Consider the following 25,251-nt stretch of genomic DNA (forward strand, 5'->3'; position numbering starts at 1 on the left):
ATTAAAGAAACAATAGACTAGAATAGAAAATTTAAGAATAACTAGACTAGAATACAGTAAAATATAGAATAGAAAATTAAAGTAAAGCATAAAACAGAAAATAAAAGAATAGAATAAAATAGAATAGAAAATAAAGGAATAGAATAAAAAATTTGAAATAGAATAGAACAGAATAGAGTAAAACAGAAGAGAATAAAATATAATAAAAAAAGGAATAGAATAGAACAAAAAGAATAGAAAAGAATACAATCAAATAGAATATAAAATAAAGGAATAACACAGAAAATAATAGAAAAGAAAAATAGACTAGAATAAAATACTATATATCCACCTTCCGAAATTTGAATTTCAAAAAGAATAGAATAAAACAGAGTAGAATAGAAAATAAAAGAATAGAAAATAAAGAAATAGCAAATAAAAAAATAGAATATAAAAATAAAACAGATTTGAATAGAATGGAGTAAAATAGAAAGAAAATAGCTATCTTCTGAAATTTTAATTTTGAAAAGAATAGAATAAAACAGAATAGAATGGAAAATTAATGAATAGAATAAAATAGAAAATAAAGGAAAAGAATACAGTAGAGTAGAATAGAACAGAAATTAAAAGATCAGAATTGAAAAGAACAGACAGAATAGAATTGAAAATTCAAGAATAGAATAAAATAGAAAATAAAAGAATATAATAGAGTAGAATAGAACAGAAAATAAAAGAATAGAATAGAAAAGAACAGACAGAATAGAATTTAAAATAAAAGAATAGAATAAAATAGAAAATAAAAGAAGAGAATAGACAGAATAGATTTGGAAAAATGATAGAATAAAATAGAAAATAAAGGACAAGAATAGAATAGAATAAATTCTATTTGATTCTTTGATTCTATTCTATTCTTTTCTATTACACAGGATATCGCACAGGATTCGCCGCATTTCCTGCACCGCATTGGTGTGAACCCGGGCTCTATGCTATTCTATTCCATTCTTTGATTTTCTATTCTAATCTTTTCTATTCTAATGGATTCTATTCTTTTCTATTCTTTGATTTTTTTAGTCTAATCTTTTCTATTCTAATGGATTGTATGCTTTTCTATTCCTTTATTTTCTATTCTATTTTGTTCTGTTTTCCACTAATATTTTCTACTGCATTCTGTTCTATTCTTTTATTTTCTATTCTGTTCTTTTTTCCTCCATTATTTTCTATTCTAGTCTTTAATTCTCTAACCTATTCTATTCTATTCTTTGATTTTCTAATCTTTTCTAATTGATTCTATTCTATTATTTCCTGTTCTATTTTGCTTTTTTTTACTCTAATATTTTTTATTCTGTTCTTTGATTTTCTAATCTAATCTTTTCTATTCTATTGGATTCCATTCTTTTCTATTCTATTCTTTGATTTTCTATTCTAATCTTTTCTATTCTATTCTAATGAATTCTATGCTTTTCTATTCCTTTATTATCTATTCTATTTTGTTCTATTTTCCTCTATTATTTTCTACTGTATTGTGTTCTATTCTTTGATTTTCTATTCTGTTTTTTCATCTATTCTTTTCTATTCTATTCTTTGATTCTCTATTCTATTCTTTGATTTTCTATTCTAATCTTTTCTATGCTATTCTAATTGATTCTATTATTTTCTATTATATTCTTTGATTTTTTAGTCCACTTTTTTCTATTCTAATGGATTCTATGCTTTTCTATACCTTTATTTTCTATTCTATATTTTTCTGTTTTCCTCTATTATTTTCTACTGTATTCTGTTCTATTCTTTTATTTTCTATTTTCTATTCTGTTCTTTTTTCCTCTATTTTACATTCTATTATTTTATTTTCTATTCTATACTTTTCTATTTTATCTTCTAATTTATTCTATTCTTGTTTTCAAATTCTTTTTTTTTTTTTCGACTGTGTTTTCCAATTCAAATTGATTTGAATTTCAGCTGAATTGAGTTGTTTCAGATTAGATTAATATTGTTACTATTCTATTCTATTCTTTTATTTTCTGTTCCATTTTGCTCTGCTCTGTTTTATTCTAAAATGTTCTATTCTTTTCTATTCTATTCTAATCTTTTCTATTCTAATCTTTGATTTTCTAGTCTAATCTTTTTTATTCTATTCTAATTGATTCTATTCCTTTATTTTGTATTCTATTTAGTTCTATTTTACTATTGTATCCTGTTCTATTCTTTTATTTTCTGTTCTTTTTTCCTATATTCTTTTCTATTCTTCTATATTCTATTCTATTCTTTTCTATTTCTTTATTCTCTGTTCTATTTTATTCTATTCTTGTTTTCAAATTTGATTTTGTTTTCAAATGGGTTTTCGAATTCGAATCGATTCAAATTTCGGCCGAATTTTGCGCTGTTGCTTCAGATTAATTTAAATCCCTAAATATTGTAAGTACATCCGAATCTCCGAATAATGGAAAATCCATCCTAATTTCGATTTGGAACAAAACGAACTGCACGTGTCTAATGGAGAGGGAGGTCCCCAGAATTTCCTCTGACCCTCCCGATTTCTAACCGGGTTCTGGGCCAGTGGATGAGTGTCAGAGCCAGGCAATACACATTTCCAGAAACAATTCCGCGACGGCAGACTGGTCTGATTGGCCAATGGGATTGGCTCCCTCCGGTAGGTACAGTACAGATCAGGCGGCGCGCCTTCATGAAGAAACGTTTGGATAATATCGGAATGTTTTGCTGTACGCAGGTTTTAGGACGCTGAAACAATTCATCTTCGTGACTCGGAACGTTTGTGGCGCCATCTTGGAGTGCGTGGCCCTCGGCATTCTCGGGTATTACGGTAAGAGGTTGTCTTGTGCTGCCCGATCCTGGACCCGTATGTAAGCAGGCGCAGTTAGCTCGTCTGCCACTAGGTGGCTCTGTCCCAGAATGGTGTGTGGGTGTAGTGACAGGCTCTGAGGAAGAGGGGATCGCCCCTCGAAACGCGGCAGACATTTTACAAGCGTCCTCTTGCTTGCGGGACTCACGCGCTATTCCAGGCCGTGGCCTATTGTCGGTCATGATAGGTCCGAGTACATTCTGTGTTCGGGAGTATATATTGGCTATGCCATGATTAACCCCTTCAGTCCCAGGCACCCTCACCCCCTGCCCAGGACAATTTCCAGCTTTCAGCGCTGTTGCGCTTTGAATGACAATTGCACGGTCATGCAACACTTTTTATCATTTTTTTTCACAAATAGAGCTTTGTTTTGGTGGTATTTAATCACCACTGGGGGAGGGGGAGGGGTGTTATTTTACAAAAAAAAAGCAAAAACTAAAAAAAAAAAAAAAAAGGTTTTTCTTTGTTATAAAATTTTGCAAACAGATAATTTTTCCCCTTCACTGATGTGCGTTGATCAGGCAGCACTGATGAGGTGGTACGGATAGGTGGCACTGACAGGAAAGGATAGGTGGCACTGATGAGCTGGCACTTATGATGCTGCACTGATAGGAGGCACTGATGGGCACTGATGGGCAGCACTGCTGGGTGGCACTGACTGGCGTCACTGCTGGGCATCACTGATGGGTAGCACTGATGGGCACAGGTGGGTGGCACTGATAGGCATAGGTGGGTGGCACTGCAGGGCACTGATGGGCACAGGTGGGTGGCACTGATGCGTACAGGTGGGCGGCACTGCATGGCACTGATGGGCACAGGTGGGTGGCACTGCTAGGCACAGGTGGGTGGCACTGCAGGGTACTGATGGGCACAGGTGGGTGGCACTGCTAGGCACAGGTGGATGGCACTGCATGGCACTGATGGGCACAGGTGGGTGGCACTGCTAGGCACAGGTGGGTGGCACTGCATGGCACTGATGGGCAGAGGTGGGTGGCACTGCTAGGCACAGGTGGGTGGCACTGCATGGCACTGATGGGCACAGGTGGGTGGCACTGCTAGGCACAGGTGGGTGGAACTGCATGGCACTGATGGGCACAGGTGGGTGGCACTGCTAGGCACAGGTGGGTGGAACTGCATGGCACTGATGGGCACAGTTGGGTGGCACTGCAGGGCACTGATGGGCAGAGGTGGGTGGCACTGCTAGGCACAGGTGGGTGGCACTGCATGGCACTGATGGGCACAGGTGGGTGGCACTGCTAGGCACAGGTGGGTGGAACTGCATGGCACTGATGGGCACAGGTGGGTGGCACTGCAGGGCACTGATGGGCACAGGTGGGTGGCACTGATGGTCCTCTGACCATTGATCTGACTCACAATCCCTCCTCTGACAATTGCTGGTTATCAGCAGTACTTTCCTCATCTGTGACAGTTGCTAGGAAAGTGCAGCCAATAACTGGCAACTGCATTTACCCAGTGATCCGGTTCATTGGACAAAGGCCACTGTGATTGGCCTTTTACCACATCACATGATCACATCACATGATTGAGATAGTCAGGTGCATGCCCCTGGGGGCGCGTTCTGGGAGGACGTCATAGGATGCTCTCTCAGAACTGGACAAACGCGCTGTAGCCGCCATTTGGCTATAGCGCGGTTGCCAAGTGGTTAATCCCAATGAGAACTTGTGGTCAATTCTCAAGAGACGGGTGAACCCCCCCCACAAATTCTGACAAACTCCAAGCATTGATTAGGCAAGAATGGACTGCCACCAGTTAGGAGGTGGCCCAAAAATTGATTGACAGCATGCCGGGGGGAATCGCAGAGGTCTTGAAAAAGAAGGGTCAACACTGCAAATATTGACTTCGTATCATTGTCAACAAAAGCCTCTGACACGTATGAAACACTTGTCATTCCACTTCCATATACCAGAGGAACATGTGACAAAAAGATCTACAAACACGGAAGCCGCAGACTTTGTGAAAATTCATATTTGTGACATTTTCAAAACTTTTAGCCATGGATATAGTTGGTTCCCAGGTTTGCACACATCTCAGGAGGGATTTTGGTCCACTCTTCTTTACAGATCTTCTCTAAATACTTAAGGTTTGGTGGCTGACATTTGGCAACTCGAACTTTCAGCTCCCTCTATAAATTTTCCATAGGATGAAGGTCTGGAGACTGGCTAGGCCACTCCAGGACCTTAATGTTCTTCTTCTTGAGCCGCTCCTTTGTTGCCTTGGCCATGTGTTTTGGGTCCTTGTCATGCTGGAACACCCATCCACCACCCATCTTCAGTGTTCTGGCTGAGGGAAGAAGGTTCTCATCCAAGATTTTACAATACATGGCTTCATCCATTGGCCCCTCAATGCGGCAAAATCGGTGTCTACCTTTAGCAGAGAAACAGCCCCAGAGCTGAATGTTTCCACCTCTGTGCTGGACTGTAGGGATGGTGTTGTCACGTACCTGATGGGAAACTGAAATGACGAGGTCGGCCTCACTTGTGTCACTAGCCATGACCCGCTGAAGTTGGAACAGAGGGAGTCTAGGACCCAGGGGGACAAGAGCGCCAGTAGTTGTTGTTTGCAGCTCTTGCAGATGATGACTCTGGAAGACCGATGATCTTCTGATTCAGGCACAGCAGTAACAAGCAGAGCAGGTCTTGTAGATTGCCAGGCGTGCACCAGAGCAAGGCAGGAAGTGAGGGTAAGAGACAGGAGCAGTGTCATGGGAATAGCCGGGGTCATCAATGGGCGGACAGCCCGGTACAAAATCAGAAGCAGAGCCGAAGTCAGGAACCAGTATCAATCAGGAGAGCAATCAGAGTCAGGTGAGGAACAAGCCGGGTCAGCAACAAAGAAATCACACAGGAACAAGCAGGATACGGGGGAGCTGAAGACCAGTCAGCACCTAACATGGGCAGAGACACTCTTTAAATAGCCCGTCTGGCACCAATCTTCACCGTGCGCGATCGCGCATTTCCGCACGCATGCGCACAACCGACCACTCTTCTCCAGATTTTCTATGCGCATGCGCATTTATATTCACAATTCGTCTCACCGGAAATCCCTTACAGGTGTTCTTAGGGTCATAGTCAGCATTTTTCTTCATCCAAACACGGCGAGTCGAGTTAATGCCAAAGAGCTCAATTATGGTCTCGTCTGACCACAGTACTTTCTCCCAATCCTTCTCTGAATCAAATTTCAGACGGGCCTGGACATGTGCCTTCTTGAGGAGGGGAACCTTGAGGGCACTGCATGATGTCAATACATGGGGATGTATTGTGTTACCAATGGTTTGTTTGGTGACTGTGGTCCCAACTGCCTTAAGATCATTCACAAGCTCCTCAAGTGTAATTCTGGGCTGATCCCTCACTTTTCTCATGATCATCCTCACCCCATGAGGTGAAACCTTGCATGGAGCTCCAGACCGAGGATAATTGATGGCTATTTCGTATTTCTCCCATTTGTGAATAATCGCTCCAACACTTGTCTCCGTCTCACGAAGCTTCCTGCTGATGGTCTTGTAGCCCATTCCAGCCTTGTGCAGGTCTACAGACTTGTCACTGATGTTCTTTGCTCATGATGGTGAGCAGGGGCGGACTGACCATTTGGAAACTCAGGCACTGCCCGAGGGCCTGGGGTCAGTAGGGGGCCCCATGAGATGCCCCTGGTACCTTTTTCATAGGCTTTTTTGAGTTTCGGCAAGGACACAGGGGCCCCATGATCCCCTATTGCCCGGGGGCCCCATGAGTTGCCAGTCCGCCCTTGTTGGGGACATTAGATCTCCATTTCTGGTGTAATGAAGATAATTCAGGGATGGCAGACATAATAAGATACTTATACAATACCGAGGTAGGTTTTTCCATGACAGGCACACGAAGCACGGAATCAAGTCCTATATAAGCAAGGTCCACTTGATGACCTGGAAATTGACCACTGAAGCCAGGAGAAACCTATCGAAATTGATAAGCAGAAGGTAAATTCAATGTAGGACACTGGAAAGGAAGAAGACGGTGATCCATGACTATGAGGTCCAACAATTCCAATTTAAACTTAGCCCAAGCCAGTGGGCCAGGGAGCGCATAGAAACGAGGGAGAGTTCTTCTCTTCTCTTCTTTCTCTAGCCAACCAGTTCACCTTTTCTGTTTCCCCATGGTATGCCCCTAGTCCCTCGGGCTTTGGCAACTCACGCGGACCGAGGGCTCCTACGGTGAAGTCGTCCAATAGAAGTTCTGTATTTTCAAAATATTTAGTTGCGCAAGACTTCACTCATGTCTGTATGATTTGTTTCTTGTTGTGTACCCCCAGAGTGGGTGTTCATCTGTCTTGTCATTTTTGCGAGCAACAATAATAATGATTGTACCAGAAATGAGGGAGAGAAGGGGAGCTGGGTGGGAGGAGACAAGGAGGTAGGTGGTAGGGCCTCCGACCATAAACGTGTCCTCCAAGCTTTCAATGTGGTTTGCATAGGTGGAGTTAGGTTGTAGGAGGCTTTAGGTCCCCTGAGCAGTAAGTACTGTAGTGCTTCCAGAGACTTGTATATTGTAGTCTCCAGAAATGAGACAAGTAAGCTTTAAAGGGTAAATTCACCTTTCGCAACGTGTATTCAGGGTGTGACATGTAACATGTAATGAAAGGACTGGCCTCCGCTCCTCCCCGATCTTCATTGTGACAGCTAGCAGAGATCTTCTCCTTCTCCTGTCCCAATTTAGGCACTTCAAGTCAGGAATCTTTCACCCCCTTCCAGTCCAGGCCAATTTTTCAGCACTATCACACTGAGTGACAATTACTCCGTCATGCAACACTGTACCCATATTAAATTTACAACCTTTTTTTGAGACAGATAAAGCTTTCTTTTGGTGGCATTTGATCCCCACTGGGTTTTTAATTTTTTTGCTATAACGAAAAAATACCAATTTTTTTTTTAATCATTTTTTGTTTGGTTTTGGTTATAAAATTTTGCAAATAGATAATTTTTCTTCATAAATTTAGGTCAAAATGTATTCTGATATATTTTTGGGGTACAAATAACCCCAAACAGTCCATATTATTTAGCCTGTGTGAAAGCTATAGAGTCTACAAACTTTGGGAAATATATTCGAAAATTGATCAGTTGAGATCCTAAAATGCTGGACGCTGATATGGGGTATAATGGTGATCAGGACGCTGGTATGGGATATGGTGGTGATCAGGATGCTGGTATGGGGTATGGGGGTGATCAGGACGCTGGTATGGGGTATGGCAGTGATCAGGACGCTGGTATGGGGTATGGTGGTGATCAGGACGCTGGTATAGGGTATGGCGGTGATCAAGACGCTGGTATGGAGTATAGGGGTGATCAGGACGCTGGTATGGGGTATGGTGGTGATCAGGATGCTGGTATGGGGTATGGTGGTGATCAGAATGCCAGTATGGGGTATGGCAGTGATCAGGATGCCAGTATGGGGTATGGCAGTGATCAGGGCGCTGGTGTGGGGTATAGCGGTGATCAGAATGCCAGTATGGGGTATGGCAGTGATTAGGACGCTGGTATGGGGTATGGCGGTGATATGGATGCTGGTATGGGGTATGGAGGTGATATGGATGCTGGTATGGGGTATGGCAGTGATCAGGGAGCTGGTGTGGGGTATGGCGGTGATCAGGATGATGGTATGGGGTATGGAGGTGATATGGATGCTGGTATGGGGTATGGAGGTGATATGGATGCTGGTATGGGGTATGGCAGTGATCAGGGAGCTGGTGTGGGGTATGGCGGTGATCAGGATGATGGTATGGGGTATGGAGGTGATATGGATACTGGTATGGAGTATGATGGTGATCAGGACACTGGTATGGGGTATGGCAGTGATATGATACTGGTATGGAGTATTGCGGTGTTCAGGATGCTGGTATGGCGGTGATCAGGACGCTGGTATGGGGTATGGCGGTGATCAGGACACTGGTATGGGGTATGGTGGTGATCAGGATGCTGGTATGGCAATGATCAGGACGCTGGTATGGGGTATGGCGGTGATCAGGACACTGGTATGGGGTATGGAGGTGATCAGGACGCTTAGTATGAGGTATGGCGGTTACCAGATAACTTAGGTGGCCCTCACTCCTCAAAAGGTTGAGCACCCATGCTTTAGAGCAGTGGTCTCCAAACTGCGTCCATTTGCATACCCTTATCCAACACTTGGGGCAATATTCCTCCCACTTATATGTTGCACCATTCCTCCCACTGACACCAACAATGGGACAATAATTCCTCCACTGACATCAACAGTGGGGTACTATTTCTCCCACTGATACCAATGATGGGGCACTATTCCTCCCACTGACACCAATGATGGGACACTATTCCTCCCACTGATACCAATGACGGGGTACTATTTCTCCCACTGATACCAATGATGGGGCACTATTCCTCCCACTGATACCAATGATGGGGCACTATTCCTCCCACTGACACCAATGATGGGGCACTATTCCTCCCACTGACACCAATGATGGGGCACTATTCCTCCCACTGACACCAATGATGGGACACTATTCCTCCCACTGACACCAATGATGGGGCACTATTCCTTCCACTGATACCCATGATGGCGCGCTATCCCTCCCACTGACACCAATGAAGGGTCACTACTCCTCCCACTGAACCAACTATGGGACACTAATATATCCTCTAATACCAAAGTTGGGACATTGTTTACTCCCACTGATGTCAGGACATTTTCTGCTCCCACTGGCCATGGCCCCCTAAAGTCTGAAGCACAGTAAACTGGCGCTTTGTTTAGAAAGTTTGGAGACCTCTGCATTAGAGGCTACAGAAATAATGAATGCTCATGTTTTTACCTGCAAAGGGTAAAAGGTAAACGTATCCTTTAAATGCCAACCTAATATCTCAGTAAAAAATAAAAAGCAGAAACAATTTTTTGAAGGCCATATTCCCAATCTGCACATTGTTCATTGCTGGTCTTGTAGACATTTTGCGTTTATTATTGTCTGTGGAATCGCTCAGGTTGGAGGAAAGCGGTGTTTAATTATGTATTTTGTCATTGCAGGTTATCAGTTCCGAGATGAGTGGAGAAGCCTGATTGGAGGAATTCTTCTCTTCCTGTTCATCATATTGGCCCGGATAGCTTGGTGCTTCCTAATTAAATGTGAGTATCATGTCATGAATCACCGAATAGAAACAAAACAACATGTTGTAGTGAGGTGAGCGTTGTGCAGCATACAGTACTGGTACTCCACTAATCCTACCGGCACTCCCACTAATCCTACCGGTACTCCCGCTAATCCTATCGGTACTCCACTAATCCTACCGGCACTCCCACTAATCCTACCGGTACTCCACTGATCCTACCCGTATTCCACTAATCCTACCGGTACTCCACTAATCCTACCGGTACTCCACTAATCCTACCCGTACTCCACTAATCCTACCGGTACTCCACTAATCCTACCCGTACTCCACTAATCCTACCCGTACTCCACTAATCCTACCGGCACTCCCACTAATCCTACCGGTACTCCACTGATCCTACCCGTATTCCACTAATCCTACCGGTACTCCACTGATCCTACCCGTATTCCACTAATCCTACCGGTACTCCACTAATCCTACCCGTACTCCACTAATCCTACCCGTACTCCACTAATCCTACCGGTACTCCCGCTGATATTACCCGTACTCCACTAATCCTACCGGTACTCCCGCCGATCCTACCTGTACTCCACTAATCCTACCGGTACTCCACTAATCCTACCGGTACTCCACTAATCCTACCCGTACTCCACTAATCCTACCGGTACTCCACTAATCCTACCCGTACTCCACTAATCCTACCCGTACTCCACTAATCCTACCGGCACTCCCACTAATCCTACCGGTACTCCACTGATCCTACCCGTATTCCACTAATCCTACCGGTACTCCACTGATCCTACCCGTATTCCACTAATCCTACCGGTACTCCACTAATCCTACCGGTACTCCACTAATCCTACCCGTACTCCACTAATCCTACCGGTACTCCACTAATCCTACCCGTACTCCACTAATCCTACCCGTACTCCACTAATCCTACCGGTACTCCACTAATCCTACCCGTACTCCACTAATCCTACCCGTACTCCACTAATCCTACCGGTACTCCCGCTGATATTACCCGTACTCCACTAATCCTACCGGTACTCCCGCCGATCCTACCTGTACTCCACTAATCCTACTGGTACTCCCGCTGATCCTACCCGTACTCCACTAATCCTACCCGTACTCCACTAATCCTACCCTTACTCCACTAATCCTACCCTTACTCCTCTAATCCTACCGGTACTCCTGCTGATCCTACTCATACTCCACTAATCCTACCGGTACTCCCGCTGATCCTACCTGTACTCCCACTAATCCTACCGGTACTCCCGCTGATCCTACTTGTACTCCCCCGATCCTACCTGTACTTCCGCTGATCCTACCCGTACTCCACTAATCCTACCTGTACTCCCGCTAATCCTACCGGTACTCCCGCTGATCCTACCGGTACTCCCCTGATCCTATCGGTACTCCCCCGATCCTACCGGTACTCCTACTGATCCTACCGGTACTTCCACTGATCCTACCGGTACTTCCACTGATCCTACCAGTACTCCCGCCAATCCTACCAGTACTCCACTGATCTCCACCAGCTCTCCTCTTCTGTCCATCCTGGGCACTTGACATCACCTGGGAGAGGAGAGTTGTGGGGGGTCAGCTTGCCAAAACCAACATGTACCAGCAACTGCCCTGAGCAGCTCTGCATGAGGAAGAAATTAAACCGTGCTGCAGACCGTCTGTGCCCTGACCTGGTGACCCTCCTGCTGTACTCTGCCCTTTTGATACCCTTGCACCCTGCCCTGGTGACAGTTCTGTGCCCTGACCTACTGAACCCCCTGTGCTCTGCCCTGGTGACCCCCCCCCGTGCCCTGACCTGGTGATCCCAACGTGCTCTGACTTGGTGACCCCTCCATTCCCTGACCTGGTGACCCCCCTGTTCCCTGACCTGGTGATCCCCCCGTGCTCTGCTCTGGTAACACTCCTGTGCCCTGACCTAGTGACCCCCATGTGTCCTGACCTGGTGACCCCCTCTGTGTCCTGAACTTGTGACCCTCCTGTGCCTTGCCCTGGTGACACCCCTGTGCCCTGACCTGGTGACTCCCTTGTGCCCTGACATGTTGACCCCACTGTGTTCTGCCCTGGTCACCCCCCTGTGTTCTGCCCTGGTCACCTCCCCGTGCCCTGGCCTGGTGACAACCCTGTGCCCTGGCCTTGTGACAACCCTGTGCCCAGCTCTGGTGACAACCCTCTCCCCTGAATTGGTGACAACCCTGTGCCTTGGCCTGGTGTGTTCTGCCTTGATGACTCCAATGAGTTCTACCCTGATGACACCCTTGTGCTCTTCCCTAATAACCCCCTGTGTTCTGATCTGGTGACACCCCTGTGCCCGCACCTGGTGACCCCACTGTATTCTGATCTGGTCACCCCCCCTGTTCCCTGCCCTGGTGACACCTCTGTGCCCTGCCCTGGCGACACTCCTGTGACCTAACCTGGTGACGCTCTTGTTCCCTTCCCTAGTGACACCCGTGTGCCCAGACCTTGTGACTCATCTGTGCCCTGACCTAGTGATTCCCCTGTACTTTAATCCTGGTGGCTCCCCAACCCCCCTTTTCCCTGACCTGGTGACTCCCCTGTGCCCGCACTTGGTGACCCCACTGTGTTCTGATCTGGTCACCCCCCCTGTTCCCTGCCCTTGTGACACCTCTATGCCCTGCCCTGGTGACACCCCTGTGCCCTGACCTGGTGACACCCCTGTGCCCTGACCTGGTGACTCCCCTGTGCCCTGACATGTTGACCCCACTGTGTTCTGCACTGGTCACCCCCCTGTGCCCAGCCCTGGTGACAACCCTGTGCCCTGGCCTGGTGACAACCCTGTGCCCAGCCTTGGTGACAACCCTCTTCCCTGAATTGGTGACAACCCTGTGCCTTGGCCTGGTGTGCTCTGCCTTGATGACTCCTCTGAGTTCTGCCCTGATGACACCCTTGTGCTCTTCCCTGTGTTCTGATCTGGTGACACCCCTGTGCTCTGACCTGGTGACACCCCTGTGCCTTGACATGTTGACACCACTATGTTCTGATCTGGTCACCCCCCTGTGTTCTGCCCTGGTGACAACCCTGTGCCCTCACCTGGTGACACCCCTGTGCCCTGACCTGGTGACTCCTCTGAGTTCTGACCTGCCAACACCCCTATGCCCTGCCCTGGTGACACCCCTGTGCCCTGCCCTGGTGACTCCTCTGAGTTCTGACCTGCCAACACCCCTATGCCCTGCCCTGGTGATACCCCTGTTTAGTTTCAGATGAAATTAATGTGTGCATATCACAATTTCGAGCCAAAACTGAGCATCTGTGCAGAAAAAAAAGCCAGCCCAAAGTTCACAGTAAGGAAGTAAGTTTTAATATTTACATAAAAGAACATGTGAATAAATTACATCTGAATAAGTATAAAAGTGAAAAATCAGTGTAAGTGAAAATAAAAGTCCAAAAAAAAACCTTATCCACCACACAATTCTTCACATTCTTCAAAAACAGTCACCGCGTGTAAAAGATATAGTGTCCCCCTTTCGGATATGCGCTCCCCAGATAGCCATGCCCCCCCTTTCTCATGGTTGATTAAAATCGCTCAAAGAATAACTTCCAATGGGCAGAAGATGAATTATTATCGATGTTAGTCATCTCCTCCAATCACCATGTCCACCATTCCCCAGAGTCAACAGACAGCACTTCACAGATTGGTGGATGTCTAATATGGAGGCACCTATGATGGAATACAAACAACCTCCTTCTTCTTAATATTCCTCTCTCAGGTTATCATGCAATAAACAAAGCACAAAGAACCCCAATGGTGCAGTACAAACAGCTCCTTTATTCACTAACAATAGACGGCCACTTCCATGTCTTTATGGACCTTGCTTTGTGCACTGGTGGGCAGTCATGTTGGAACAGGAAGGGGCCGTCCCCAAACTCTTCCCACAAAGTTGGGAGCATGAAATTGTCCAAAATGTCGCCTTAAGAGTTCCCTTCACTGGAACTAGGGGGCCAAGCCCAACCCCTGAAAAACAACCCCCCACCATAATCCCCCCTCCACCAAACTTTACACTTGGCACAATGCAGTCAGGCAAGTACCGTTCTCCTGGCAACCGCCAAACCCAGACACGTCCATTGGATTGCCAGACAGAAAAGTGTGATTGGCCACTCCAGAGAACACATCTCCACTGCTCTAGAGTCCAGTGGCGGCGTGCTTTACACCACGGCATCTGACGCTTTGCATTGCACTTGGTGATGGAAGGCTTGGATGCAGCTGCTCGGCCATGGAAACCCATTCCATGAAGCTCTCTATGCACTGTTGTTGGGCTCATCTGAAGGCCACACCAAGTTTGGAGGTCTTTAGCTATTGACTCTGCAGACAGTTGGCGACTTCTGCACACTGTGCGCTTCAGCATGCGCTGACCCCGCCCTGTCATGTGACGTGGCCTACCACTTGATGTCTGAGTGGTCTGTTGTTCCCAGTTGCTTCCACTTTGTTATAATCCCACTAACAGTTGAGCGTGGAATATTTAGTAGCCAGGAAATGTCACGGATGGACTTATTGCCCAGGTGACCACCTATCACGGGACCACGCTTGGAGTCACTGAGCTCCTGAGAGGGACCCATTTTTTGCCCAATGTTTGTAGAAGCCGTCTGCATGCCTAGGGGTTTGATTGTATACTCCTGTGTCCATGGAGGGGATTGGAACACCTGAATCACATGATATGGAGGGGATTGGAACACCTGAATCACATGATATGGGGGGATTGGAACACCTGAATCACATGATTGGGAGGGGATTGGAACACCTGAATCACATGATATGGAGGTGATTGGAACACCTGAATCACATGATTTGGAGGGGATTGGAACACCTGAATCACATGATTTGGAGGGGATTGGAACACCTGAATCACAAGATTTGGATGGCGGGCACAATACATTTGCGAATATAGTGTATCTCTAGAGTTGATCCCAAAACGTGGATGACATTGTATTTGGATCGAATATCATTAATTCGCTTGTCCTGGACCAAAGCTGGAAATTCAGTTTTACTTTTGGCTTTTGGGATTCCCAAAAGGCTTCTGGGAGAAATGAACAAAAGACTGCTCCAAAAAGCTGTTTCTGTCAAATATCTTCTTTTATCGTCAGGTTAATTTTACACTTACGGCAGACCTTACCGCCCTCCTGAGAGGTGATCCACATTGGGCTGCTCTATAGAGGTGTTTGTTCTTTAACCGAGTAAAGCCCATACCACCGCACCGCAACCGAGTGAATTGCAGCACAAGCCTTTTCTCTTCAATGGGTCACATACGGAGGTGGTACTTGAAATATGATAGAGGTGGGGGTGGGGGGCACTGGAATGCAGAAGGATTTTGAGCGGTATCAGGGCTTTATGTCTTTTCGCCTGTCATGGATGCAGAAAGTGACAGAAAATGTAAACTTTCTGAGCTGTCATTGGGACAGAAGTAAAGCAGATGCAGGGCTTCTCCTTACATTGGGGAGATTTCTTGTTACCGTTCTTTTTTTCCTGTTCTGTATCCAGAGTAGAAATGAGTAGAAATCTCACAGTGGGTACACAGACAGCAATAAAGACCTGACAGATGGTCTAACCCAACCTCCTCAACAAAGGTTCCTCCAGAGGTTGATGAGGTGCCTTCAGCAGTGGTAGACCTGATGGTGTGACCATCGTTGGCAGAGCCAACTAGATCGGCAACTCGGGGTTCCCCAGTGAGCAGAGACTGAGTCCCAGCCTGCGTCTTCAGCAAAGCCCCTGTGAGGGTGGGGATGGACTTGGAGCAAGCTGGAACCTGGTCGTGGACTCCAGGTATGCCCAGCTGAGGATACAGAGACCACTTGCGTGTACAGAGTACAAATGGCAGGAGAGAGAAGGAAATCCAGGAGACAAGTCGAGGTCAGGGTGGCAGGCAGCAATAAAGACCTGACAGGTGGTCTAACCCAACATCCTCAACAAAGGTTCCTCCAGAGCTTGATAAAGTGCCTTCAGCAGTGAGCAGTGTAGCAAACTAGCTCATCAGAGTTGGACGCGGAGTCCCCCTTTTCCTTTTCTTTTAGTGGAAGTATTCCTCAGCCCTCATTCCCTACCCCCTCCCTTCCTGAGAGGCAAACTTTATCTCCTGACAGATGGTGTGGGTCAACCAGGTTAAGACATCCTGAGTCCAGGTGCCAGGCAGTCTGCTAAAGTGTAACCTTCGTCACCCAAAACTGTGTAGGCCCACACATCATAAAACTGACCAGCAATTAATTGAACACTCCTCAGGTCAACTGTATGTTTCATATCATGGAGTATGAAGCTGTTAGTTTTAACTCAGAGTCCCATTGACTCCTCCCAAGACAGTGTAGTCAGAGCAACCCCCCTTTCAGAGGGATTTTTAAAAAAGGGACAGGCTAGCAAGCCTGGAAGTTGAACACACACATCTCCTGAGTGTAACATCGTAACAGAGGAGATCAAAGACCCTTCCTGCTCTGCACTTGGATCTGCTTACAAACCAAGGCATATTGGCAAGTAACTTAACTCTTTAATTTCCTTCCTATTATCTCTTTGCTGTACCTATATATATATATATAGTTACATTTTCTTTGTAAATATTTTATTGCACCTGTTTGACTCTTTTAGTAATAAATCCTTCTTTCTGAAAGTGTTAAACTGTTTCTAAGCGCTTATTTGCAATTCACAAATTCCTGCCTTTGAAGAGACGCTACTGTGTTTGTTTAATCCTCTGCCCAATCGGCCTGCGGTGACCGTATTGGACAGGCGACTTTTCAATCATTATAGTGTATATTTGATAATAGGAGTTTCCCAGTCTCCGACAAAAGTGGTGGTGGCAGTAGAGGGTTAGTTGCGTAATTAACCCAACCCAGTAACAAGTGCATTCAGGCTGCAGGCACCGATTGTGGCCCATTAGCTGGACAATCGCTGTGCAGGGTGCAACTGGGTATGGCCTTGTTACGCGCGTCACACCGCGGTTTTAGATCAGCCGGTCCTATGGTCACGAGTTTGGTGAGAAGGTCTGGGGTCTGACGCCACGGGCGGGACGTATTACTGTTAGTCGCGGTTGTGCGATTGTCGCATGTTGGTGGTGGCGACTGTGCGATCCGTGACAAGCAGTAGTAGACCTGTTGGTGCCTGCACCGTTATGGGGCCATCGTTGGCAGAGCCAATGTCATGGGACTGCTTGAATGTCTCCTGTTTTAGTTAAGTAACCATTGACACCAATGATCTTTTTAGTTCTTTAAAAGGAGAATTTTTTCCACTAACCACCAGCGGTGGCATTTCTGTCTGTATTGATCATTCATGTGTGGGGACGCTACAGTTTGTTATTGTCTGCACGTCTTTTCTAGCCATAATAAGTATTTGCCAGGTTTCAGGTGTGTCAGGTGATAGTGAGCCCTTGTAGACTCGGGGTTTCCCCAGGGAGCGGAGTCTGAGCCCCAGCCTGCTTCTTCACCAAAGCCCCTGGGATGGTGGGGATGGACTTGGAGCAAGCTGGAACCAGGTTGTGGCCTCCAGGTACGCCCAGTTGAGGATACAGAGACCACTAGTGTGTTCAGAGTACAAATGGCAGGAGGGAGAAGGAAATCCAGGGGACAAGTTGAGGTCAGAGTGGCAGGTAACAATAAAGATGATCTAACCCAACCTCCTCAACAAACATTCTTCCAGAGGTTGATAAGGTGCCTTCAGTAGTGAGCAGTGGCAGACTTGATGGTGCCTTCATCGTTATGGGGCCATTGTTGGCAGAGCCGATGTCATAGGACTGCTTGAACCTCTCCTATTTTAGTTAAGTAACCACTGACACCAATGATCTTTTCAGTTATCTTTAAAATGTGATGTGTGATGGTGGGGATGGACTTGGAGCAAGCTGGAACCAGGTCGTGGCCTCCATGTATGCCCAGCTGAGGATACAGAGACCACTACCATGTTCAGAGTACAAATGGTAGGAGGCAGAAGGAAATCTAGGAGACAAGTCGAAGTCAGGGTGGCAGGCAGCAATAAAGATGGTCTAACCCAACTTCCTCAACAAAGGTTCCTCCAGAGGTTGATAAGGTGCCTTTAGCAGTGAGCAGTGGCAGACTTGATGATGCCTTCATCGTTATGGGACCATCGTTGGCAGAGCCGATGTCATAGGACTGCTTGAACCTCTCTTATTTTAGTTAAGTAACCACTGACACCAATGATCTTTTTAGTTTTAGTTCTTTAAAAGGAGAAATTTCTCCACTAACCACCAGTGGTGGCATTTCTGTCTGTATTGATCATTCATGTGTGGGGACGCTACAGTTTGTTATTGTCTGCACATCTTTTCTAGCCATAATAAGTGTGTGTCAGGTGATAGTAAACCCTTGTAGATCGGCAACTCGGGGTTCCCCAGGGAGCAGAGTCTGAGCCCCAGCCTGCTTCTTCACCAAAGCCCCTGTGATGGTGGGGATGGACTTGGAGCAAGCTGGAACCAGGTCGTGGCCTCCAGGTACACCCAGCTGAGGATACAAAGACCACTTATGTGTTCAGAGTACAAATGGCAGGAGGCAGAAGGAAATCCAAGAGACAAGTCGAGTGCAGGGTGGCAGGCAACAATAAAGATGGTCTAACCCAACTTCCTCAACAAAGGTTCCTCCAGAGGTTGATAAGGTGCCTTCAGCAGTGAGCAGTGGCAGACCTGATGGTGCCTGCACCGTTCTGGGGCCATCGTTGGCAGAGCCAATGTCATGGGACTGCTTGAACGTCTCCTGTTTTAGTTAAGTAACCATTGACACCAATTTTAGTTCTTTAAAAGGAGAAATTTCTCCACTAACCACCAGTGGTGGCATTTCTGTCTGTATTGATCATTCTTGTGTGGGGACGCTACAGTTTATTGTCTGCACTTCTTTTCTAGCCATAATAAGTATTTGCCAGGTTTCAGGTGTGTCAGGTGATAGTGAGCCCTTGTAGATCGGCAACTCGGGGTTCCCCAGGGAGCGGAGTCTGAGCCCCAGCCTGCTTCTTCACCAAAGCCCCTGTGATGGTGGGGGATGGACTTGGAGCAAGCTGGAACCAGGTGTTCATAATACAAATGGCAGGAGAGAGAAGGACATCCAGGAGACAAGTTGAGGTCAGGGTGGCAGGCAGCAGTGAAGATGGTCTAACCCAACCTCCTCAACAAAGATGCCTCCATAGGTTGATAAGGTGCCTTCAGCAGTGAGCAGTGGCAGACTTGATGGTGCCTTCATCGTTATGGGGCCGTCTTTGGCAGAGCCAATGTCATGGGACTGCTTGAACCTCTCTTATTTTAGTTAACTAACCACTGACATCAGTGATCTTTTCAGTTATCTTTAAAATGTGATGTGTGATGGTGGGGATGGACTCGGATCAAGCTGGAACCAGGTTGTGGCCTCCAAGTACACCCAGTTCAAGATACAGGGACCACTAGCGTGTTCAGAGTACAAATGGCAGGAGGCAGAAGGAAATCCAGGAGACAAGTCGAGGTCACGGTGGCAGGCAGCAATAAAGACATGACAGATGGTCTAACCCAACCTCCTCAACAAAGGTTCCTTCAAAGGTCAATAAGGTGCCTTCAGCAGTGAGCAGTGGCAGACCTGATGGTGCCTGCATCGTTATGGGACCATCGTTAGCAGAGCCAATGTCATGGGACTGCTTGATTCTCTCCTGTTTTAATTAGGTAGCCATTGACACCAATGATCTTTTTAGTTGTCTTTAAAAGGAGAAATTTCTCCACTGACCACCAGTGGTGGCATTTCTCTTTGTATTGATCATTCATGTGTGGGGACGCTACAGTTTGTTATTGTCTGCACTTCTTTTCTAGCCATAATAAGTGTGTGTCAGGTGATAGTAAACCCTTGTAGATCGGCAACTCGGGGTTCCCCAGGGAGTGGAGTCTGAGCCCCAGCGATGGTGGACTTGGAGCAAGCTGGAACCAGGTCATGGCCTCCAGGTATGGCCAGCTGAGGACACAGAGCCTTCTATTACGTGTATTTTGTGTACGAATTCCCGTGTACCGACCCCAGCTTGGTCTACCGTCTGTGTTTGCCTGCCACACTGACCTTGACTTGTCTCCTGGATTTCTTTCTGCCTCCTGCCATTTGTACTCTGAACACGCTAGTGGTCTTTGTATCCTCAGCTGTGTGTACCTGGAGGCCACAACCTGATTCCACCTTGCTCCAAGTCCATCCCCACCATCACAGGGGCTCTGCTCATTGCTGAGGGCACCTTATCGACCTTTGGAGGAACCTTTGTTGAGGGGGTTGGGTTAGACCATCTGTCAGGTCTTCAAATGATTTGTTGGGTTCCTCAGGTGGGAAAAAGGCTGCCCTAACCCTTCCCAGCTCTTTCCAAAACTAGAAGAGTTTTGAGTTCAGTTCCACTTGAACGTGTCCGTTTACAGCACAGATCTATGAACCTGACCTGCTCTTCTCGGGTTTCCTTGCAGACAACTCCTCCATCGAATGGATCACCGCAGTAGAGAAGGTCCTTCTAGCAGCTGACTTTCTGCTCGCTCCCGTGTTCTTCCTAGCAGAAATTGTTTTTATTTATCAGGGTAAGCCACCTCTTTACCTTCATCACGTCATCTATTTATACACCTAAATAAATTACTTTTCTCGGGCGTCTGTGTGGCCCTGAGTGTTGAAGTTGAGGGCCACAATTCAATATCCTCACTGATCCTTTTTTTTTTCCTGGTAGATGATGATCTCTGCGGGATAAAGATGAAGAAAAGATGGAATTTTCACTTCTACCTATGGACAGTCATGGCGGCCACGATCCTGGTTGTGTGTCTGTCCCGACTCTGTGAGTGTAGCTGGTGTCATTGTTGGTGTCACCTGGGAGTGTCCCCAACTTACAGGTTATGTATGCGGTGGTGACCATTGTGTTACCTTTAGAGAAATGCACCACATCCTAAGATTGTACCAACCGTTGAACCAAAAAGGGGCACACTTATGCAGGCCATACATGATTCCAACTTCGAACGCTTTTTGTACGAAAATCAGACCTAAGAATAATCAGCTGATTTTCCCTCTGTTAGTGGGGTCAATGACACCAGACGATTTTCGCTCTGTTAGTGGGGTCAATGACACCAGACGATTTTCGCTCTGTTAGTGGGTCAATGACACCGGACGATTTTCACACTGTTAGTGGGGTCAATGACACCGGACGATTTTCCCTCTGTTAGTGGGTCAATGACACCGGACGATTTTCACACTGTTAGTGGGGTCAATGATACCAGACGATTTTCGCTCTGTTAGTAGGTCAATGACACCGGACGATTTTCGCTCTGTTAGTGGGGTCAATGACACCGGACGATTTTCGCTCTGTTAGTGGGGCCAATGACACCGGACGATTTTCCCTCTGTTAGTAGGTCAATGACACCGGACGATTTTCGCTCTGTTAGTGGGGTCAATGACACCGGACGATTTTCGCTCTGTTAGTGGGGTCAATGACACCGGACGATTTTCGCTCTGTTAGTAGGTCAATGACACCAGACGATTTTCGCTCTGTTAGTAGGTCAATGACACCGGACGATTTTTGCTCTGTTAGTGGGGTCAATGACACCGGATGATTTTCACACTGTTAGTGGGGTCAATGACACCGGACTATCTTCGCTCTGTTAGTAGGTCAACGGCACCAGACGATTTTCGCTATGTCAGTGGGGTCAATGGCACCGGACGATTTTTGTGGTACCTCCCCTTTTCATTTATCGGGCATGTTGGAAAATTTGTGAAAAACTACCGATTTTTGAAATCATTGGTGGGATATTAAATATTATTAGATGATTACATTAAATAGTATAGGGGACTAATATAAATACAATTATCTATCATAATATTTATTATCCTTATGTAATGTTTGTTAGAGTGGAACTTGACTGTATCTGAGCGCCACAAACCGAAAATACAATGTCATTATTTTATTATTATTCATATTATATGTATTAGATCCCTATAATATTTAAAATATATATTATTAAATATTAGATTATTAGATATTTTAATTATTATAGGGACCTAATATAAATACATATAATATGAATAATAAAAAAAATGAAATACCATTTTTGGTTTGTGGCGCTCAGATACAGCCACTTTAACGAGCATTAGATAATATTAAATATCATATTAAATAATTATATTATCTAATGCTCGTTACAGTGGCTGTATCTGAGCGCCACAAACCAAAAATGGTATTTCATTTTTTTTTATTATTCATATTATATGTATTTATATTAGGTCCCTATATTTAAAATATCTATAATTAAATATTAGATTATTAGATAATTATATTAGATATTTTAAATATTATAGGGATCTAATATAAATACATACAATATGAATAATAAAATTAAATAGCAATTACGGTTTGTGGTGCTCAGATACAGCCACTGTAACGAGCATTAGATAATATAATTATTTAATAATATAATATTTAATATTATCTAATGCTCGTTAACCCCTCGCCTACCGGGCACTTATACCCCCTTATTTACCAGGCCAATTTTCAGCTTTCAGCGCTGCCGCACTTTGATTGACAATTGCGCGGTCATGCAACATTGTACCCATATGAAATTTTGATCATTTTTTTCTCACAAATAGAGCTTTCTTTTGGTGGTATTTAATTGCCGCTGGGCGCTTTACTTTTTGCGCTATAAATAAAAAAATTGCAAAAAATGTGAAAAAAAAAATTTTTCTTTGTTTCTATTATAACATTTTTCAAACAGGTATTTTTTCTCCTTCACTGATGTGCGTTGATGAGGCAGCACTGATGGGCACTGATAGACGGCACTGATGGGCACTGATAGGCAGCACTAAAGGGCACTGATAGGCAGTACTAATGAGGTGGCACGGATAGGCAGCACTGATAGACAGCACTAATGAGGTGTCACGGATAGGCGGCACTAATATGCAGCACTGATAGGTGACACTGATGATGGGTACTGATAGACGGCACTGACTGGCATCACTGCTGGGCACTGACTGGCGGCACTGACTGGCACAACCGCTGGGCACTGACTGGCGGCACTGGTGGGCGGCACTGGTGGGCGGCACTGGTGGGCGGCACTGGTGGGTGGGCACAGGTGGGTGGGCACAGGTGGGTGGCACTGGTGGGTGGGCACAGGTGGGTGGCACTTCTGGGCACAGGTAGGTGGCACTTCTGGGCACAGGTGTGTGACACTGCAGAGTGGCACAGGTGGGTGATCTGCTGGGCACAGGTGGGTGATCTGCTGGGCACAGGTGGGTGATCTGCTGGGCACAGGTGGGCGGAGCTAGTGGGCACACTGCTGGGCACCGATCATCAGGGCACTGATCATCAGTGTCCTGATGATCGGTGCCGATCCCCGCTCTGACAACTGCCGGTTCTCGGCTGTACTTTCCTCACGATCTGACAGCGTGAGGAAAGTGCAGCCGAGAACCGGCACTTGCATTTCCCTGTGATCAGCGTGTCATTGGACACCGCTGATCACGTGGTAAAAGGCCGCTGGGATCGGCCTTTTACCACATCACGTGATCAGCTGTGTCCGTAGGACACAGTGATCATGGAGATCGCCGGGTGCGCGCCCCCTGGGGCGCGCAGGAGAGCGCGTTCTGGGGGGACGTCATATGATGTCCACCCAGAACTGGCCGGCCGCAGTGAAGCCGTCATTCGGCTATCTGCGGTCGGCAACTAGTTAAAGTGCCTGTATCTGAGCACCACAAACCGAAAATGCTATTTATTTTTTTTTATTATTATTCACATTTATATTATATACATGTATTTATATTAGTCCCCTATAATATTTAAAGCTGAACTCCAGCCTGTTGGTCTTTTTGGGGAGCTACCAAAAAATACTGTATTCTCAATATTGCTCATTATTCCAAATTTTTCAAATATGTTACTTTCATAGGCAGAAGATCACACGCTGCACCCACAGCCCCGGTACAAACGAAAGTCCCTCCTGGAGGGGCCCCAGGCAATGGTGGAGCCACAGACGACAACTGGGAAGTCAATCTTGGACTGGTGAGGAGTGATGAGGACTCATCGATGGCCAATGCCCAGAGCAGAGAAAGTGAGGAGGAGGAGGAAGTGGAGGAGGAGGAAGCGGAAGGTGCAGGAAGAGTCGCAGGCTTTGCCGATATAACTGATTAGAAGGAAGAAGACTCAATGGATTCTATACGAGGAAGAAAATGGCAGTTGGGATTTTATGGATGACGCAACGGACAAACAATGGAATACGAAAACATTTACAAGGCATTGGGAGGTCGGAGGAAGGAATTCGTCTGCAGAGAGTTGTACAGATGGACGATCCCCATGTCTATTCTGTATTGTACATCATTTTAGGGTTGTCTATCATTTATTAAGCTCTCTGTTATTCATTTACATGCTAAAGGGTCACAAAAAATATACTGTATAGTTTACAGATAATATAAATAGAACAGCATAAAAAAAGGGAAAAGAAACTATTAAAATCAAAGTAAAAATAAATAAATAATACTTAAAAAAAACAGAAAAAAAATAAACTAAAAAACAGATATAAAAAGATAAACTAAAAAAACAAACAAAAAACAAACAAGCATAAATAAACTAAAAACAAACAAACATAAATAAACTAAAAAAACAAACAAACTAAAAAATAAATAAAACTAAAAAACAAGCAAATAAATAAATTAAAAAAACACATACATACATATAGAAAAATAGTACAATGCTACCCACTTGCCCTCCAGAAGATTTAACCCCTTTCATGATCAGGTCATTTTTTTTTTCTATGCAGCACTGTGCTACTTTATCTGGAAATTGAGCAGTCATGCAACACTATACTTAAATGACATTTTTTTTAAAATAATTTTTTAACACAATTAAAGCTCCCTTTTGGTGTTTGACCGCCACTGGATTATTTTTTATAATATAAATGAAAAAGACAAAAAAGTTTGAGACAAAAACAAATATTTTTTTACTTTCTGCTGTAGATACAACAAAAAAAAAAAAAACAAGTGTTCATAAATTTAGGCCAAAAGGTATTCTGCTTCATTTCTTTGCCAATAAAAAAAGAAATATCCCAATAAGTGTATGTTGATTGGTTTGTGTTATAGCATCTACAGATGATGGTGAATGTGCTGGAATTTCTATTTATTTTCCTATTTTATACTAGTAATGGTGGTCAGTGACTTCTAGTAGGACTGTGATAGTGCGGTGGACAATCTGACACTGACACTGGGTGGAAACTGGATGACACTGACATCGCCAGTGACAATAATATTGTGATCAGTGATAATACTGTGCACCAGTGGTCTCCAAACTCCAGCACTATTCCTCCCACTGACACCAATGATGGGGCAC

General features: G+C 45.4%; 2 long non-coding RNA genes across 2 annotated transcripts; both read left to right on the forward strand.

The window, feature by feature from the left end:
- The first annotated feature begins 2,703 nt into the window (after positions 1 to 2,703).
- Positions 2,704 to 20,459, forward strand: LOC149433986 (uncharacterized). The gene is made up of 3 exons (XR_016308827.1): positions 2,704 to 2,797; positions 9,880 to 9,978; positions 20,375 to 20,459. It is a non-coding gene; the product is annotated as an uncharacterized LOC149433986 (long non-coding RNA).
- Positions 20,460 to 20,624: 165 nt separating this feature from the next.
- Positions 20,625 to 24,977, forward strand: LOC149433987 (uncharacterized). Its single transcript, XR_016308828.1, has 2 exons — positions 20,625 to 20,730; positions 23,819 to 24,977. It is a non-coding gene; the product is annotated as an uncharacterized LOC149433987 (long non-coding RNA).
- The last annotated feature ends 274 nt before the right edge of the window (positions 24,978 to 25,251 follow it).

Source organism: Staurois parvus, unplaced genomic scaffold (genome assembly GCF_062004578.1).
Source record: "Staurois parvus isolate SC_StPar_1 unplaced genomic scaffold, SC_StPar_1.0 ptg001869l, whole genome shotgun sequence".
Taxonomy (NCBI): domain Eukaryota; kingdom Metazoa; phylum Chordata; class Amphibia; order Anura; family Ranidae; genus Staurois; species Staurois parvus.